The sequence below is a fragment of the Nyctibius grandis genome, chromosome 6 (assembly GCF_013368605.1).
Source record: "Nyctibius grandis isolate bNycGra1 chromosome 6, bNycGra1.pri, whole genome shotgun sequence".
NCBI classification, from domain to species: domain Eukaryota; kingdom Metazoa; phylum Chordata; class Aves; order Nyctibiiformes; family Nyctibiidae; genus Nyctibius; species Nyctibius grandis.
Window position 1 is genome coordinate 43,901,975 of NC_090663.1, and position 21,101 is coordinate 43,923,075.

General features: G+C 40.6%; 1 protein-coding gene across 1 annotated transcript in view; it reads right to left on the reverse strand.

The window, feature by feature from the left end:
* GALNTL6 (polypeptide N-acetylgalactosaminyltransferase like 6) overlaps positions 1 to 21,101 on the reverse strand; it is a 565,706-nt gene that overhangs the window by 187,399 nt on the left and 357,206 nt on the right. The window lies entirely within an intron of this gene.

Here is a 21,101-nt window from a genome sequence, read left to right on the forward strand (position 1 = left end):
AAGACCTTTCCATATGCATTAGAGTAAGACTTTATGGCTACTTATCATAATATTTAGTGCTTTTTTTCCTTTGGTGGCACTCAGAATCTACATTCTGTTTTTGTGACTCTGACTGTACAATGAGCAGAATCTGTCTGAACACATCAACGTTTTAAAATATAACATATGAGCATAATATCTGAACAACTCTGGGAAAACTGCTATCAACTGAATAAAATCCCTACTAGACTTTAAATAGTTTCTGGCACATCTTCCTTTATTGATGTGACTGTGTTTAAGAGAGAGTATGTTGTTGTTTTTGTGTCAGAAACAGCAGATGGAGTTGGAAATAGAAGATTTTGCAAAGTCTGTCAATAAATGACACGGTTGTGGTAAACACTGAATTTCATTTGTACCTAGTAAAATTAAACTCATTTGTTTAGAAGGCAACCAAGACAGCTGCAGGAAGATGATATCTCAGTAAAAAGTTCTTATCAAAGAAAGTGGTCCAGATCTTTAAGCTATGAGCAAGCATGCTAACTGAGTAATACTGGTTCTGAAAAGAAGAAAACCCAGTAAACTTTAGTCTATTGGTAAACCATTTGATGCAACTGTCAAGTTTTGCAAATAAAAATTCCATAAAGAAGGCAAAACTACCTATTCAAACAAGACAAATTCATGCCTGTGGAGGCTAATAAACAAAAAATGACTCACATTATTAATTACGAGAATGATACCAATGTTACAGATTAAGATCCAGCTAGTGCAAACCTGCTGCCTATGTTGGCAGCATTTTTTAGGACAGCAGTAATTTAGAAGCTGAAAAGGATGTTTTAATAAGGAAATTAAGTCATATTGTATCTCCAGGGCCTCATTGCCATCATCAGAGAAGTGAGAGTTATGGATTGGATTTATAAGACACAGACATTCTTGGTATAGATCATAAAACTAATTGTGAATAGCAGAAAAATAAATAAAATGAAACTCATTGCTTTCATCTCATGGGGAACTAAGGAGACAGAAATAGCATGTTTAGACTATAAAGTATGCTTAATCTGCACAAACCAATAGACCTGAAGAAGAAAACTGGAGCAACAGAAAAAAAAAACAAAGCCACTGATAAGCAAACCATAGTGTTACTCATGTGTCTACGTAATTTCTGCTTTTCATCATTGCTTGAAATAAATGATCTGCTTGATAAATTTTGGGAGAGCAAGGACTGAGGAGGAAGGGGAGTAGAAAAATACGGAGATTACTAATGGTTAAAATGCATTTTCATTTTCACTCTTTCTACACCACCATACCATCATCATCTGTAACAACCAGCCAATAGCTCCATCTCTGGCACAGATAAATATGTGCACATAGATAATGAAACGTGAATTGTCTGAATTGTTTTCTGTATGAAATTATGCAGATGCAAAATAAAGTCTACATCATTATTTTCAGAGGAAAAAAAAGGACATTATAAAGTTGTGCACTTCCTTGTCTTATTCTAAGTTAAAGAATCTTTACGGTGTTTTCACACACACTAATTCACAGAATCACAGAATCAATCAGGTTGGAAGAGACCTCTGGGATCATCAAGTCCAACTGTTGCCCTGACACCACCATGTCAACTAGACCATGGCACTAAGTGCCATGTCCAGTCTTTTTTTAAACACATCCAGAGATGGTGACTCCACTACCTCCCTGGGCAGCCCATTCCAATGTCTAATAACCCTTTCTGAAAAGAAATGCTTCCTAATGTCCAACCTGAACCTCCCCTGATGAAGTTTGAGGCTATGTCCTCTTGTCCTATTACTAGTTGCCTGGGAGAAGAGGCTGACTCCCACTTCACTACAACCTCCCTTCAGGTACTTGTAGACTGCAATAAGGTCACCTCGGAGCCTCCTCTTCTCCAGGCTAAACAACCCCAGCTCCCTCAGCCGTTCCTCATAGGTCAGACCCTCCAGACCCTTCACCAGCTTGGTCGCCCTCCTCTGGACTCGCTCCAACACCTCAACATCTTTCTTGAAGTGTGGGGCCCAGAACTGAACACAGTATTCAAGGTGCGGCCTCACCAGTGCCGAGCACAGAGGAACAATCACCTCCCTAGACCGGCTGGCTACACTATGCCTAATAGAGGCCAGGATGCCATTGGCCTTCTTGGCCACCTGGGCACACTGCTGGCTCATGTTTAGCCGGCTGTCGATCAGCACCCCCAGGTCTCTTTCTGCCGGGCCGCTTTCTAACCACTCTTCCCCCAGCCTGTAGAGCTGCATGGGGTTGTTGTGGCCCAAGTGTAAGACCCGGCACTTGTTCTTGTTGAACCTCATGCCGTTGGTCTTGGCCCATCTATCTAACCCTTCCAGATTCTTCTGTAGGGCCTTCCTACCCTCCAGCAGATCGACACTCCCACCCAGCTTGGTGTCATCTGCAAATTTGCTGAGAGTGCACTCAATCCCTACATCTAGATCATCTATAAAGATATTGAACAGCGTGTGGGGATCTGTCCCCTTCCTTTTGAGCATTGTCTCAGAAATCGTAAACCACATGCTCGGGCGACATCTTATGGCGGCTGCCTGGATTGCCTGAGCCTGGCAACGCAAGATGACGCAATAAGCTAGGCGCCCGCCCTCCGCCCGCCTCCGGATGTGTGTCTCCGGTGACAGCCTGGCAAGGGGCCAATCCTACGGCTCAGGAACCGGACATGTCCCGCCTTCGGACCTGTGATGGGTGCGAACTGTTGACTGACGGCTCCAAGTCACATGACTCTGCCGAAAAACTCTATAAAAGAGGCTGGATCGCTCGACCACGCTGGACCCCACCGCCATCTTCCAAGTAGGAAGGAAGAATTTCCCGCGGGACGCCGCTGGATCTCAGGGTGGTGAATATTTTTTCTCTTTCAACTGTTTTCTCTGTTTCTTTCTTTCTTTTACCTCTCTCTCTCTCTTCCTTGAATATTGAGTTGCCTCATTGTTGGACCTAATAAAGTCAGAGCCAAGTTTGTTGATACCGTGCCTCGGTTGTGCTTTGTCCGAACTCAAAGATCACGAATCTTTAATATTTCGGGTCAGGATTTTTTGGGGGTGCTTTACCTACAGGCAGGTTAAGCATACCGGGTGTTCACATTGAACCAGGCACGCTGCACGTGGGCTGCACTGGAATTACTAATTAGGCGTATCTCTCTCTTGGAAGAGAGATTGTCTGCATTTTATTTCTAGATTTGCTCTTTTTTTACTAATTAGGCGGGTCTCTCTCTCTCCCTCTCTCTCTCGGGGAGCAGGGGGGGCGGACGGGGACTGTCTGCATTTTATTTCTAGATTTGCTTTGGAGGCGGACCTTAAATCCGGAACCCGACACAGCGTCGGCCCCAGAACTGAGCCCTGGGGAACACCGCTAATGACCGGCTGCCAGTTGGACTTTGCCCCATTCACCACCACTCTCTGGGCTCGGCCATCCAGACAGTTTTTAACCCATTTAAGAGTCCACCCATCCAAGCCCCGGGCAGCCAGTTTGTCTAGGAGGATGCTGCGGGAGACAGTGTCGAATGCCTTACTGAAGTCTAGATAGACTACATTCACAGCCCTGTCCTCATCTACTAAGCGGGTCACTTGGTCATAGAAGGAGATCAGGTTGATCAAGCAGGACCTGCCTTTCATGAATCCATGTTGGCTGGCCCCGATGCCCCGATTGTCCTGCATGTGCTGTGTAATGGCACTCAGGATGATCTGTTCCATCACCTTGCCTGGCACCGAGGTCAGGCTGACAGGCCTATAGTTCTCTGGATCGTCCTTCCAGCCCTTCTTGTAGATGGGCGTTACATTTGCTAATTTCCAGTCAGCTGGAACTTCTCCAGTTAACCAGGACTGCCGGTAGATAATCGAGAGTGGTTTGGCAAGTTCATTTGCCAGTTCCTTCATTACTCTGGAGTGAATCCCATCTGGACCCATAGCCTTGTGGGTGTCCAACTGGCACAGCAGGTCACTAACCGTCTCCTCCTGGATTACGGGGGGTTCACACAGCCCTCTGCACCTGACTTCAGGCTCTGGGGGCCGAGTCTCCTGAGGACAACTGGTCTTGACATTAAAGACCGAGGCAAAGAAGGCATTGAGCACCTCTGCCTTTTCCTCATCCCCTGACACTACACTACCCTCCTCATTCAGCAAGTGGTGGAGGCTCTCCTTGACCCTTCTTTTGCTGTTAATGTATTTGTAGAAGCTTTTTTTGTTATCTTTGACTGCAGCAGCCAAATCGAGCTCTAATTGAGCTTTGGCCCTTCTAATCTTCTCCCTACACGACCTGGCCACGTCCCTATAGACCTCCCAAGTTACCTGACTGTTCTTCCAGAGCAAATAGGCTCTCTTTTTTTCCTTAAGTTCTAGCCTAAGTTCCCTGTTTAACCAGGCCGGTCTTTTTCCCTGACGGCTTGTCTTCCTACACACCGAGACAGCCTGCTCCTGAATATTTAGCAATTCCCTTTTAAAGCACGTCCAGCCTTCCTGGACTCCTTTGCCCTTCAGGACCGTTTGCCAAGGGACTCTGTCCACCAATCTCTTAAACAGGCTAAAGTCTGCCCGCTGGAAATCTAAGGCAGAAGTTCTGCTCTTGCCCCTCCTTACTTCCTCCACTATCGAAAACTCTAACATTTCATGGTCGCTATTCCCAAGACGGCCACCGACCCTCACATCTCCCACTAGTCCTTCTCTGTTCACAAACAACAGGTCAAGCAGGGCCCCTCCTCTAGTGGGCTCATTTACCACTTGCATGAGGAAGTTGTCCTCCACACATTCGAGGAACCTCCTAGATTGCTTCCTCTCTGCCATGTTGTATTTCCAGCAGACATCTGGCAAGTTGAAGTCACCCACGAGTACAAGGGCTGGCGACCGGGTGGCTTCTGACAGCCGCTTGTAAAACACCTCGTCCGCCTGCTCATCCTGGTTGGGTGGTCTATAACAGACTCCCACCGTAATGTCCGCCCTGCCGACCTTCCCCCTGATCTTTACCCATAGACATTCAACCTTGTCATCCTCATCATCTTCCTCAATTTCAACACAGTCCAAGCACTCCCTAACATACAACGCTACCCCACCGCCTCTCTTGCTTCGCCTGTCCCTCTTAAAGAGCTTATAGCCATCCATAGCAGCACTCCAGTCATGAGAGTCATCCCACCACGTTTCTGTGATGGCAACCACATCATAACCTTCCTGCTGTACAGTGGCTTCTAGCTCTTCCTGTTTGTTGCCCATACTGCGTGCACTGGTGTAAACGCACTTCAGCTGGGCTAACGGTCTTGCCCCTGACGCAGGCCTGTCACCCCTAGGTTTATTTGTGGCTGCCCTGGTCTTATCCCCCTCCCCCATCGAACCTAGTTTAAAGACCTCTTTGATCAGCCCTGCCAATTCCTTAGAACACATTCCTTAGAACTGTCTTTTAAGTTTGTTATTCCTTAACATACATACTAGCAGTATGTACTTCAACATACTGCTTTTAAACAGTGCGGTATAGCATAAAACTTTATAGACAAAACAAAGCTCTTACAGGTTATCACTATGATAAAACAGAGTTAAATTAATCAGAATCAAGAGAGAAGGTACTTCCCTCATTTGTAATTTGGAAAGTGGAAATTCCCTTTGGAGTACACATTTTTCATAATTTCAGATCACGTGTGACCTCACCTCTTTTGTTTAACCAAGCTTATTAATCAAATACATCCCAGAGGTGGCTAATGATGTTCCAGAATTGTAATAGAAGCAGAAAGTCAAGGACGGCATCAATTGATCCACATCACCTACTTTATTAAGTTTACAATGCTGACAATGCTTCCCTAGTTTTACTCAGAATTGCAGCCCATCTGGTTATAAGACTACTGCTTAAGAACTAAAACAATTTGACACACTAACTCCCAAAGGACTGGATGACAGATTTTTGTCTCAGTACAATATATCCCTTAAAATCTCTGCTGTAGGTTTTTTTCCTTCAGATACAAAGTTAAGGGGCAGCTAAAGTTACTTATATAAACATCCCTGAAACATGTAAGCACCCTCCCATTGAATGACCATTGCTGACTGTAATTTTGTTATTGGAACATATTTTTTATAAACACTGTATATCAACTTTTTCACATAATTTTGCTCCCAGTGGTGTCTTCATTTATTAGATAACATCACATGCAGTTTTTATTCTTCAAATGTCTAAGCAGAATTTTGTGCTCATATGATCAACGCGTTGAAAAGCCATGCTAAAAAGTGCAGCTGAAAAAAATGCAAAACGGGACACGGGCGAACAGCATTTCTGTCCTTCACTGGCCTCACAAAATAACACAGATAGATTTTTCCAAAAAGACAAAAATTGGAAATAATACTTCCCGTGCTGCCTTTACACAGCCATCTCAGCAACAACAAAATCAGAGATCCATTGTTACAACAGTTACTCATATGGGAAGGATGAGTTTTACCCTGTGTTTTGCGTATCTCTGATTAAGAGGATTGGAACCTCTTTTGTTGGCATAAATGGGCAAAATCGAACCTACCAGCTCAGTTCCCACCCAACACAAACTGTGATGGGAGATGGCAGCTCCAGCTTGAGCCATCACTGCTTGAAGAATATACTGCTTTCCCACAGCAGAAACTTGAGAAAGGAAGAGGAAACATTGCCTTTCCGTGTCAAGGGATGAACGCCTACGGTATCACAGAGATTAATTAATGACTTAGAGATTAACTGTGGTGTTAGTCACCACGCATACTGCATTTTTCCCCTAAAAGAGTATGCATTTGAGGAAAAGTTAGACAGCATTTGGGGCAGAAATAGGAGGTGATTTGCTATTAGTATATATACAGAGTATTTTTTTTCCTTTTTTTTTTTTTACTGAACACCACATTGGTCATACATAGAACACAAGTTTCTGATTCAGTAATCTATGTGCATATCTGCTGTTAAGAACTGTGTCATGTCTGGTCTAAAGAGGACGTCACGAACATTGAAAAATGAAGGACTCAATTCAATAGGTGCTGAAAACCCAGTGTAGTGAAAGATCCATCATTATTCATGTTTTAGATAGTAAACAGAAGAATGGGAGGGCAATAAAACAGAAACCCCTAAAATCCTGTGATTTTTCACAAAAGGAAGAGTAACAGATGACAGAACAATTAGATATTTACTGTTTGCTTTACTGGTTGTGTAGAAAAAAAATGATTAACAGAGCACAGAAATGTACAAAAAAGAGAGCATGAAAAAGGAGTGAGAATAATATTGTTTAAAGAAAATTACTTCGAAATTACATCTTTACTTAAATTGAAGACATGAAAAGTAATATGAAAGAAAACCTCAAAAACACTATGACTGCACCAAAGCTTAAAGAAAAGGGAGAGAGGAGCTTTGTTCAGAACCCCATTAACCAAAAGCTTTTGATGACATGGTTAGAATCATCTTCCTAGTTCCCCATTGCTCCAGGGAAGGGACTTAATGGCCTAAATATAGCACATGCTCCCATATTTGAAGTAAAAAATACTGCTTTGCTAAACGCTTAACAGGATAGTCGCCGTTCTACTCAAGGCCCTCCCTCTGCTTAACGCAGAACTGGAACATCAGAGGATATTCTTACCCATCCTTCAAAAGCTAAACTAACCGTATTAAACCTTTGTCTATTGTAGGGGCCTGGACCGTGGGAAAATTATAGAGATAACATACGAGTACACTGTTATGCAGGATCATGAGTCAGTAAGGAAGTATGAAGATAAAGCTTGCTTAGGCTCATAGCAAGTATTCAATCAGAACAGCAGAAGAGGCGCGTGGACAGAGCGTGCGCAGTGCTTGCAGCCAATAGCTTAAGGCGTGACCGCGAGATAAGGAAGTATGTATGCTATAAAAGAGCTGTGTTAACCAAAATAAAGCGGACTATTAGAGCATCATATTGGTGTGCTGCAGTTCCTTCCTCGCATGGACCCCAACAGTCTATAAAATAGTTTTATTAATGACTGCCTCCCGGATGCATTTTTCAAAGAGAAATGCTCACTTTAAAACCACTGATTTGGTTTTTAAATCCAGAAGGACTACATGACAAGAAAGTCTGAAAACTGTCAATCAAGCACACAGAAGTCACCAAAATACTGACTAGTGAGAGGTAATAGACCTGAGTTAGTCATGATTTTACTGGAAGAAAGAAATAAAATGCCAATTCCTCTAATTACATTAGTTCTACAAAGACATCTGAAAGCTCTGTTATGACAGGGAAAAATTATTGAAATAATACATAAACTTTTATCAAATAATTGGATATAACTGACTATGATTTGAAGGATCATTGTGCTCATCTTGAAGATTATAAATTTTTTTCTCTCCTGTCTATATGATGGAAGAATGAATACCATTACAGGATTTTTGGAGGGGAAGATTTCTTTGCCAAATGCTCACAACACCTCCAAGTAACTACAGACTGTTTACTTTGACATTCAGAACACAGTCATGAAAGAACAGGTCAAGGCCGGTGTTCACATAAGGGCTTTGAATTCCCCAGAAATCAAATACTGTTTAAAGACAACTTAAGTTAAAAATTATATAACAAAAGCTAATTACAAAACAAGAGGTGAAATTTGCACAGCATTCAAACAGTAGTTCCTGTATAATAAAATCTCTTTTATGGGAATGTCATAATCTCCATACTGCAGTGATATAATTTCTCTTTTTTTCCATGATACTAGAGAACATCTTTTTAGGATATATTTTTATTTTATACACAGGATACTATTTTTGCTATAAAATTGGTTATTATTGAAGTTTTTTTGCTTTATATACTTTTATTTTGTTGTTTTTTGTTTTCCAGTTTTTCCCCCCAATGATCAGCTAATTGGAGTCACCACCCTTGTAGATATTCAAAAGCCGCCTGACATAGGCTTGGGCAACTGACTGTAGTTGCCCTAGCTGTCCCTGCTTGAGCTTAGACAAGATGACCTCCAGAGGTCCCTTCCAACCTCCACCATTCTGTGAGTCTGTGATGGCCTTGCAGAGCAACCAGGCTGCAAAGGAACGTAAACTGATTCAGTCCAGGAACACTTCATGATACAAGCCAAAGCACAGTCAAGTGGGATGACAGGGAAATTTTCTTTAAAAGCACACACCTGCTGCCAACTTAATATTGGAGTGGCATCCACTTCGTGTAAGATATAGAAACAGGGCTGAGATTTTGTGAGTCAAGACTCATATTTTTTGGAGTGAATTCCTGAGGAGTATGGCATTTTGTATGACCCTGTGAACTGCCTAACTCTCCACCTGCACTGAACAGAGAGCTTTGTAGCCTAAATACAGGAGGAAAATTTAGAGAGCCAGGGCAGATAAAACTAAACACTGTGGTCTGAAAATCTAATACTGAATCAAGGCTGGAGTTCATCACTTTTCATAAGTATGTTCATCGTGCTTATAACAGGGCTAGGGTGCTCACCTTTCTCGACACTGTGAAGAACACAAAGATGACTAGATAATGAGCCAAATGAACAGCTCAAAACAGACAGAAATATATTTTACCTTCTTAGAAAAAATGACCTAGCTATCAAATTACATATAAAATAATCTACCTATAGAACCAATCACCATACAAGCAATGTTAATCTGCCCTAAAATGTACCAGGTGGACCTGGTTGAAAATTGTTCTCTTTTCCCTCCGCCTTTATGAAACCAAGTTATTCTTGTTATGGTGGGAAAGCTTTATCAATAAAAGGCACTGTAAAATACCTTCCACATGAACAGAATGTAGAAGGCATAGATCAGTCTTCATAAAAGGCTTTTTCTACAACCAGTACTGCTCAGCCAAGAACACTTTATCTCTAGCTGTCACATGCGTCATCCTTGACCTGGGCAGCTGTATTTGTCTCACATGAAATCAACTGGTTTGGATGGGCATAGACAACGCTGCAGTTGCTGATGTGCTTGGGCACCATACCGTAACTTGGGTACTCTGAGCTGGCCTGTAAAGTTTGTGTTAGCATTTAAGTAACAGCCACTGAGCCTGAAGTAAAATCCTAACTACTAAAGGTTTAATTAGGCTTAAAGACCTTAAGAGATATTAAGCGCTTTGACTAGAAAGTGCTATATGCATCTATCTTTGTAATCAGTAGAATAAAAATCAATCCTGCAGTAAACTTGGAGCTGATCAAATTAAGTTATACAAATAATCAGATCATTAAACATTACGACAATTATTCCTATCTCAGTACCATGTAACCTGGTATGTGGAAACTTGCAAACTAAATCGAATTATCCATTAAAAAATATTTTCCATAATTTCAGGTATTGACATCCAGTTCCTCTAACATGATAATACAGTTCTCTCTATATTATTCAAAGCACAAATAACTCATATTTAATGGTACTAAAGCATTACTAGGCTATTGGTGATTCCTAACACTTTCCTCCAGGGAATACTGAAATACAGCATGATTAATGGTTTAAATTAACCCAAGTATAGCAATAACAAGTATTTTAATTTGTGAGAAAATCATATCAGAAGCTATGCTATGGTAATTTGATATAATGCAATTTTTAGAATTGAATGAAAAGTAATCAAGCTACAATAAGGACAATTGAATAGGAATGTGCACAGGACTAAAGTAGTGCTCCCCCCAATTGATGTCCCCTGGTAGCAAATCTATTAGTTTTGCAACTGGGATCTGGGAGGATGCAAATGACTAGGACACTGGGGACACTAATTACATGTGGCAATATTTATATAACTAATATTTTCATTTACATTACTGAACAACAAAGTTCCACTAGCAATTCAATTTGGAATTTTTACCAAAGCTTGTAATAAAAACCTTAAGCAAATTATGGCATGTCATCAGTAAAAGTTCATAAAATACCATGAAACTAACACAAAGAATTTACATGTCCTCAACATCACAGGCCTTCTTCATAGAAAAGGTTTCTTCATAGAAAGGTTTTAACCTGCTGATAATGACCAATTCACCACTACCAAGCAGCAAACACAGCCTTCGCTGTATTGCTTGCACCAGCTACCACTATGAACTTTTCCATGAAATCTAATTGAAGTTATCTGTGCGAATTTTCTCCTGAAGCTTTTTTATGTTTCACATATTTGCATCTTCTGGATCTCTACTGATGACAAAAAAAAAAATCTTCCTACATAGCTTTACTTGTGTACCCTTACATTGTGGGGTTTCATTTTGGAGGGGGTGGGGATGCAAAGACTAAAATCTATCAGACCTGAATGCTCAGGGGCTCTATTCTACAACTTCACTCATGCCAGTGAGCAATTCTTCACAACAATAATCCCCTTCAAATCCACTGGAACTGGTCACATAAGTGGTAATCGAGACTACTAAGAGTTTAATAATTGTATCTTTGGATTTCAACCAATCTTCACTTGGAAAGTCATCCACTGAAAAAAGCCACTGCTCCAATAGCTATATAATAAAGTTATAGATTTTTCTTCCCAACGGGCTAAACTTCCTGTTGCAATAGCATGACTTTCCTAACACATAAAAAGAATTCTGGACCCACAAATGCATTTCATCTTGTGAGATCGAGTGATCCTTTATCCTCCATCACATTTACGCAGCAGTAGAATTTTATATTGTTTCTATAGATCCAAAGAAAGGGTTTACAAAGCAAAAGAACCACCAAACAGGAAGCTGATCTAAGGAACTACCATTATAAATGAAACAAGTGTCAAACGTAGATGAAAACTGTACAAGTTTCCCCTAAAAGTAGGGAGATGATTTTTTAATTTTGTTCTATAGAAAAAACTAAATGGACCCATGACTGTAATTCCCAAATGCAAATGCATTCTCATTCACTTTGTCCTCCAGCAAAAACCACTCTATGACACAACTGGAAAAGGTGGTTTTATTTTAATAGGAAAAAATGAGGGGACAGTGTTTTCTCCTTCCTTCTCCAGCTTCAGTGTGTGCTTAAATATGCTATTCCAAGATCTAAGGAGAATCTCTATTACTCGTGATTTTGAAAAGAGAGTCGTTGCAGAGAAACACTAACAATAAAGATTGTGCATGGCCAACACATTCGGAGTATTGAACACACTCTGCCCTTGCAAAAATCAACTATGCAGCTCACACACAGTAAGTGTATGTTGCACAGCTCTGGCCTTATTGCTTAGCACTGAGATCTCCCAGGCAAAGAGGTCACTGTGGGCACACCACTTCAGATGACAGTAGTTCACCACTTACTGTAAAAATATGATGATGATGATGTCCACCATGGAAATCCATTAAGTAGTATGATTACTGGAATGAGACTGGTACTTATTTATGTTGTTATTACTAGAAGGATCACACATCATATCTATGTATGGCGATCTCAGATGTTTGTTCTTCTAACAGAAACATACCTACACTTAACTGTACAAAAATAACACAACATAAAATGATCCTTAAATGTAATAAACTGCTCTTGATGTCATGTTTTTCTTGTTTTTAATTACAAAGTTTAACAACAATTTTAAAAATCCAAATCCAACATTGTATGTAATGGGCAGGTTTAGCGCCAAGTCTAGAAGACTGTTTAATTTCATTCAGAATTTGGCTGCTGGCTGGAAAAGATTCTAAACTCCTGACCATGAAATCTCTTAAATCACTGCTATGGTATTGTTTTTTTAGTATTCAATTTTAAGAGAGCTTTGATCAAGAGAGTTCTGATGCTAGTGGAAAAAAACCAATAATAATAATAATAATAATAATAATAATAATAATAATAATAATAAAATGAGCAGTCACTACCCCTACCTGAAAACAGGGAAAAAAGGATAAAGAATGAGATCATTTTTATGACTGCCATTAAGAAGTAAAGTTTTTAAAAAAATGAATCTATAATTTAGAAAGGTGAAAGCGCCATTCAATTTCTTATCAGTTCGACCCTTAACTTGCACAGCACGTATTTCTGACCTAGAGCTGTAGGCTTATTCTGGGAACTCAATAGCCGCTCAGTCACAAACTGTCACGCTCATTCTAACCTCTAGTCTCCCTGTATGTTAACAAATTGCTTGATGGTACAGTCTCAACGCAACTGATACCATCTACTTTTCACTGTGTGTATCACGCACCAATGCATTAAACATCTTTTATGATTTTAGATTTCACAGAAGTTATTATTACATTTCATTGTGAGAATATGACTGAATTTTCCTGAGACAAAATAAGTCTTGTAACTCATCATTTGCCTTTCAGAGGCCTCATTTTAGGGCACCTACTATACATAAATAAACATTCAGATTTTAAAAATAAGAAGTTCATTTAGTGTAGTTTAAAATTTAAATGTCTACATTTTCCCATTACAGAACCTTTGAGTGTGAAATTGAAAAGTATATTTTAATATTCTTAGTCATTGAAGTTCATCCAACAATTTGTTAGATTGCAAAGAATCTTTTTTTAAAAGTGTAGTCCTAGAGAATAAACAGAAAACTAAATTTCCATTGCCTGTGCTTGCCTAAACAGTTGGTATAGACTTCATTTATTAAAAAGTAATACAAGCGTTAAAGAAGAAAATAACAGGCAGCAATATTTTCTGAAACTTTGTCAGATTTCTATACACAGAGGGATCTGTCCTGAAGGATCGTGTCACATCTTCTCCTATACATAGGATTATTGTAAGGTTGAGAACCAGATTAACTTCACAAATGAAAACACATAAAATTCAATCTGAACATGAAAAAACACTGTTTTTTTTTACTGTGATTTTGGCCAAACAATGGAACAGATTGCCCAGAGAGGTTGTGGAGTCTCCATCTGTGGAGATACTCAAAAGCTGACTGGACATGGTCTTGGGTAACCTAGTCTAGCTGACCCTACTTGAGCAGGAGCATTGGATGAGATGATCTCGAGAGGACCCTTTCAACCTCAACCATTTTGCAATTCTATAATCACAACTTGTCAGTAATAATGGAATACATGAATGAAGGACGAGATCAGTTTTGTGTTAAAAGGTTGTTTAAACCAGTCACTCTGAAGGGATCACGCCCATCAGTGTTGCAGACTCTTTGCAAATTTAGGCAAATATGTCCCCAGGCTGTTTCTATACAGACTTCTATGACATGTTACTGACCTTTTCCAATCTTTTTCTGGAGGGAAATGAATCTTGATATCAAAGGCTCATGAAACAATAACAGTATGGCTGTTTCTTGGTTATTTCAATGGTACGCTGTCAACAGCAGGGTTTATGAGCCTGATAAATGTGCATTCATGCAGAATAGGGAAAAGGCCACATTTGCATTGAAATTCAATTTTTAATTGTTCTTATTCTTTATTGATGCTTGGTGAATTGGATCTATAAAGCACCATTTTTAAGCAGAATGAAATCTGACAAATAGTATAGCTGTGTAAACAATTTCAATAATTACGGCAGCAATTATTCTCAGTTCTGTCTCTTGGTAGCTTTAAAAAGAGGAGAAAGAAAGTGACAAGAGACCAGCTTTTAAAACCCCGTGGAGATCACAGCATCATGGAAGTCAGAGAAGCCAGATACCAAAAATCTATGCAACATAGGTTTAGCACAATAAGATAAACATTGTCCCTATCCTGAGTTTCAGAGTTGAGTTTCTTTCTTACTCAGAGAAATCAATAGACTCAAATTAATTAAACATGTAGAAAAAATGCCACCCACACAAAAACTTTAAAAAAGAGCATAGAAGTTTTGCAGTCACAAAATATTATACACCACACTATTATTTATACAATTACTAGAAATCGTACTGGCATTATTCTCTCTTCAGGCTCTGTCAGAAAAATCAATTGCTGCTCAGGATGATAATAAGGACACACCAGCAGCGAGAGATTAGCTATTCAGATAAGTTTTGCCATCTTCTGTAGAGGCCTGGAGACATAGCAGGTCTTTTTTCCTAAAAATACTGACATTGTCAGTGCAGGAGGAGAGGAAATGCATTCTAACTGGTACTGCTGAGAGTATGATCTCTAAAAAACACAGGTACACTGTATACAGTATACAAGAGAGGTCAGATTATGATAATATTCTTTTCTAGACCTAAACCTCTTTAATAATCCAGTATCCGAAGTGTAATAACTCCTTCCCAGCAGAGTATCATAGAATCACAGAATGTCCTGAGTTGGAAGGGACCCACAAGGATCATTGAGTCCAACTCCTGTCCCAGCATAGGACAACCCCAGAATTCTCACCATGTGTCTGAGGGCATTGTCCAAATGCTTCTTGAATGCTGTCAGGCTTGGCACCATGACTGCTTCCCTGGGGAGCCTGTTCCAGTGCTCCACCACCCTCTGGGTGAAGAACCCTTTCCTAATATCCAACCTAAACCTCCCCTGGCATATCTTCCTGCCATTCCCTCGAGTTCTGTCACTGGTTGCCAGGGTGAAGAGGTCAGCGCCTACTCCTCCACTTCCCATTGTGAGGAAGTTGTAGACCGCAATGAGGTCTCCCCTCAGTCTTCTCTTCTCCAGGCTGAACAGACCTAGTGACTTCAGCCGCTCCTCATATGGCTTCCCCTCTAAATCCTTCACCATCTTTGTGGCTCTCCTCTGGACACTCTAGTATCTTGCTGGTTTCTCATTACACACTAACTACAAGCGGCGTCACTGAGAGTCTTGTCATACACTGACTATGGAAAGCAGAGTCCCAAGCATGTCAGTGAATTCCTCCTCAGAAGAGGAAGCTTTGAAACCAGTTAGAAAGAAGACAAAATGGCAACCATTTACTTTAGGAGCTTAAAATACAATGCAGAATGCAGACGACACACAGAGAAAAATGTAGACAATAAAACAATAAAATGAATTTTGCAAGGAGAAAAAAAGCCTAGGAATTCAGAAACAAAAAATTAACAGCTTTAACAGATGAACAGCAATATAAAAAAGTATCTTTATGACTACAAAAGAAAATGTTAATACACTGGAGAATATGTTATTGATGAGAAGCTAAACTAATTTACAAGTTTCTTGTCCTCCAGTTTTTTGTTTTTCTGAAACTCAGGAATACTTAGGAAATGCAGAGAAATGAGAAATATTTTCATTAGCTGTCCATTAAGAAGATTCAGAGAGCTGTTAGACACAGAGAATGGCACATCTTACCTAGCCAATCAAACCTGAATAATTCAATTAATTCTTAAACCAAAGCTAAAGCAGTTTTGCTTACTTTATTTTTCCACTGCTCAGAGTCTCATTCAAAATACTGAAAGCTATGTAGCATTGTAAAGAAAGAATGTGTGTCAAGGTATGTGGCCCCCTGTCCCTCGTTAGATAAGAGCCAGATTGGAGGACTTTGTCCACGAGAGTTGTATTGGGCTTGCATGGCCAGGTTTTGGTAGCGGGGGGACTACAGGGGTGGCTTCTGTGAGAAGCTGCAAGAAGCTTCCCCCACGTCTGAGAGAGTCAATGCCAGCCAGTTTCAAGGTGAACCCGCTGCTGACCAAGGCCGAGCCCATCAGCGACGGTGGTAGCACCTCTGGGATAACATAGTTAAGAAGGGGAAAAAGAAAACCCTGCACAATACCAACAGCAGGGGAGAGAAGAGTGAGAATATGTGAGAGAAACACCTCTGCAGACACCAAGGTCAGTGAAGAAGGAGGAGGAGGAGGTGCTTCAGGGGCTGGAGCAGAGATTCCCCTGCAGCCTGTGCTAAAGACCATGGTGAGGCAGGCTGTCCCCCTGCAGCCCATGGAGGTTAATGGTGAAGCAGATATCCACCTGCAGCCTGGGGAGGACCCCATGCCGGAGCAGGTGGATGCCCAAAGGAGGCTCTGATCCCGTGGGAAGCCCATGCTGGATCAGGGTCCTGGCAGTACCTGTGGACCCGTGGAGAGAGGAGCCCACACTGGAGCAGGTTTACTGGCAGGACTCGTGACCCTGTGGGGGATCTGCACTGGAGAAGTGTGTTCCTCAAGGACTGTACCCTGTGGAAGGGACCCATGCTGGGGCAGTTCAAGAGGAACTGCAGCTCATCAGGAGGACTCATGCTGGAGAAGTTCATGGAGGACTGTCTCCTGTGGCAGGGACCCCATGCTGGAGCAGGGGAAGAGTGTGAGGAGTCTTCCCCCTGAGGAGGAAGGAGCGGCAGAGACAACGGGTGACAAACTGACCACAACCCCCATTCACTGTCCCCCTGTGCTGCTGGGGGTGAGGAGGTAGAGAAAATTGGCAATAAAGTTAAGCCCAGGAAGAAGGGAGGGGTGGGGGGAAGGTGTTTTTAAGATTTGGTTCTATTTCTCATTATCCTACTCTGATTTGATTGGTAACATATTTAATTGATATGGAGTCTATTTTGCCTGTGACCATAGTTGGTGATTGATCTCTTCCTGTCCTTATCTCAATCCACGAGCCTTTCGTTATATTTTCTCTCCTCTGTCCTGCTGAGGAGAGGAGTGATAGACCAGCTTGGTGGGCACCTGGTGTCCAGCCAGGGTCAACCCACCACAAGAATGTACCATGTTTAAAAGCTGTGCTAAGTGAAGCAGAGGTTACATTTACTTTTGTGGGTATCAACCCTGTCACAGTTTTGCCCTTTAATGTATTCTCAAGGTACAGAAAGGAAGCAAACCGTATGCTAAAGAACACGGAAACTACAGGAAGGGTTTGACTGAGACTCAGCTCTAGAAGCACTGTCAAGCATCAGAGCCACCACCACACAAAGCACACAAAATACTAAGCTCTGCAGTTTGTGGATAAGACAAAAAGGCAACAAGAAAGCTCATCAGGATAATAGTGCACCTAGTCTGGCTAATCAAACTATCAGCATCACCAGTAGAGCAAAGACATATTTTGCCAGCATCCTAGCACACGCCGCTATTTAGAAGAGATTTACAGGACGACCAGCTAAAGAGTCAGAGGTGATCTGCCTGCACAGCAGATCCTCGCAGAAAGTAATTATTTAGCTCTTGGCAGGACACACCATCAAATACACTGCTTTGCAAACATGCAAGTAACTCACCAAGCACTAAAAGACTCCTAATATTTAGTGCCAGGCATCTGACAACTCAGTTGCCTTTGTATATGCCGGGGACTCATTTTTTCAATTTCTAAAACGTATAGTGCGTCAGCCTTGCTCTCACTTCATGGACCAAGAGCTTCCTCTGAGAGAGGTACCCGTCACTCCCCCAGTCAATCCGTCAGCAGGAGCCGCCTGTAAAAGAGTTGCTACCTCTACCCTCAGCACACAACTACACCCCTTCTGCATATACAGCTCTTGGAACAGTTTACTTTTAAATGTCAATATTATTATTAATTACCTGTCTGGATTAGCACTGAAGATGTGTTTAATTAGGCCATACAACTATGGACTACTGCACAACTGAAATACCATTAATCTCTTAAAACCTTGGAGAGCTGATGTATAGGGTAGTCTAATGGCAGAAAATAAAACTTAATGAAGCACTGTTAAGCATATGAGAATGCTAATATTATCCGAGAATAACAAACAGATTGTAATATTAAGAACATGAGTCTAATTATCATGATTTTGCATTTTTAATACTGATCAGAAATTTAATCCTAGCCCTCCCCTTGTAAAATAAATAACTGGATTTAATTATGTAGCTTTTATTTTGAGGGATGAAGAACTGTGCTCCTTATTCATGGCCACATTTTATTTCGTACCATTTCATTACATAGGACCTGTGTACTATGATGCCTTCTCCCTCCCCTACATACATACTGTGAATCAGTTCATTTAACGATGAACATGATGAACACAATTGTCTTTGTCTTCGATTCTCTCTGGAACATGTTTTTTTCTATTGTTTGCTGGGGAATACCTTCCTGATGATGTACTAGTTTTCAAGTCAAGATAGCATTCCTGATGTATCATTTAAAAAATGGATTTCTTTCACAATTCCTCTGGCAATCAGACACATGCATTTTAAATTGCTGACACGTGCATTCTTAAATATGCAAAACATTAACACAAGCCAAGCACTAGAAAACAAAAAAGACAAACAGAAGCCAACTTCTCATGGTATTTAAGACATCCCTAGCTTTTTGAGGTATCTGCACCTTGTTTACCTGTAAGAATCTCAAAAGTCCTGAGGTAACATTGTATTTAATTTAGCAATTAATTTGCTAAATTGCTAATTTAATTAAATGGCTAATTTAAACTAGCAAATTAAGGCTAAAACCAAGGGAGATGGTTGGTGAGAGCATCAATGTGATATGTATACATTTTTGCTAGATGTCCGAGTTAAAAGATTAATTAGTCACAACAAGAGACGATAGGCCTTTGTGTTTAAAGATTAAGGATGGAATATTTTGTACTCTCAACAAGTACATCAGGAGAAATTGTAGGAAAGATGATGGATGCTAAATATTTGAGATGTCAGGAAGATTTTGTCAGGTTCTATAACAAGGTCACAGCATTCACTTGTGTCCTTAAAAGTCATTTTTTTCCATTTGGATGGTATTCAGTACCTGAAGAACTTCAGACAATCACTTTTGATGTGCTATAAAGTATTCAGGAGATTATGATCTGTAGGAGAACATGACTACAGACATTAAACGGTTCTTGAAAGGGTCAGAAATATCTGACCAACCCCAAACACAGAAAAATTGCAACGTCTCCCCTAAGTATATCATTTCTATTCAAGAGAATTTATCACATGAACGGTGCCAGTAAATATCAATAAAATTGATACAAAACTGCCCGTGCCCCAAAATAACACGGAGATCAAGATTCCTTGCAGATGTGAGTTTGAGAGAGAAATTTGTCTTTTGCTTGTCCTACAGAGGTGACCTGAAATCTCTCTAGTTAACAAAGGAAATCTACAGAAAAAAAGATGAAGATTTTTAAGATACTGAAAGAATTAAATCTCTGCGGCAGTGTCCACCAAAATGGAAGTTATCACAGATATCTGGTAAAAGTCTTCTAAAATTGTACAGCAAAACCCAGGGCTTTTTTATCTCACAGAGTAATACACATTATATGATTATATACTTGTTCCATATTGATTATACTCAAATAGAACAGTTGGCTTTGACAGTAGTCCATCAGCACAAAAAACGTCTATTCACCTGAACACATGCCTTGCGTAGAACTCCATGTTAAATAATATTGACTGCAAATTGCTAGTATTATAACCAAACAGGTCCTACTAAACACTCCCTAGAAAATACAGGCTTATTTTTCTTTTACAAATACAACTTCAGAGATAGATTCCTGAAGAAAAGATGCTGCTAAGCAAGACTTACAACTAGACTGCTTGTTTGAAAAAGGAAAAACGAAAAGGACCTAAGCACATTTGTCTGACTTCACATGAAAAGTGGAGACTGCTTAGACATATAATAATTTGTCATTAGTTGATCAATAGCAATCGAAACCTGGGAGTTCCTACTACTTCTTGAAACTCATGGTGTATGTCTGTAAGAGGAAACACCACTCACTTTCTGACATAAAAGACAGGCTCATAAACGTACAACGTTGCCCACACAAAGACATACTTCAGGGAGAAGAATATTTAATTTCAAAATTAAGAAATGTGATCCAGGGCACTAAATCAGTGTTTTGGCTGAGAAAGTCCCAGACAACATGCAAATCCATCAGCCTGAGAAAGCTTCATCTCAGGAGATGATAGCCAGAGCTGAGGAACTTCTTGCCTCTTGAAAACAAGACACTAAAGCAAGGCACCTTGGGAGAGTCACTGAAAGTTAGCTCACGTATCAGTTATACGTATTTGAAATGTTACACTGTATTAATGTTACGGATATTATAATATTCTATTGATATGGAGGAGCCTCAATCTGAAAATTCTTTTGAAATTCTTCTGAAATGGTTACTTCATACATATTGTGCAAGGTCCCTCAACTAGAGCTAAGACTCTGAATTAAATTTGTCTGCTACCCAATTCCTAGCTTCTGAATGATACCTGAACACCATAGGGGACATCCCTAGCTCTTCTTCAAGACGCTGGACTGACCGGAGGCCACAAACATGATGGATGCAGCTAGCATAAAGCCAACAGAACTAACACGGTCTGCTAAGGGCAGACTGAGTACTGAGCTTGGCCCGTGGCACTCGCTATAACAAAACGTTGGACAGTGAGCAGTGAATGTATATAGTGAGTTACATTTGCCCCTCAGTGGTCAGGTCATCTAGACCTACTCCAGTTGGTAAGATGACTGTGCAAGGCTACAACAGGTCTTCTCTTATCCACCTACATGATGAGAGCT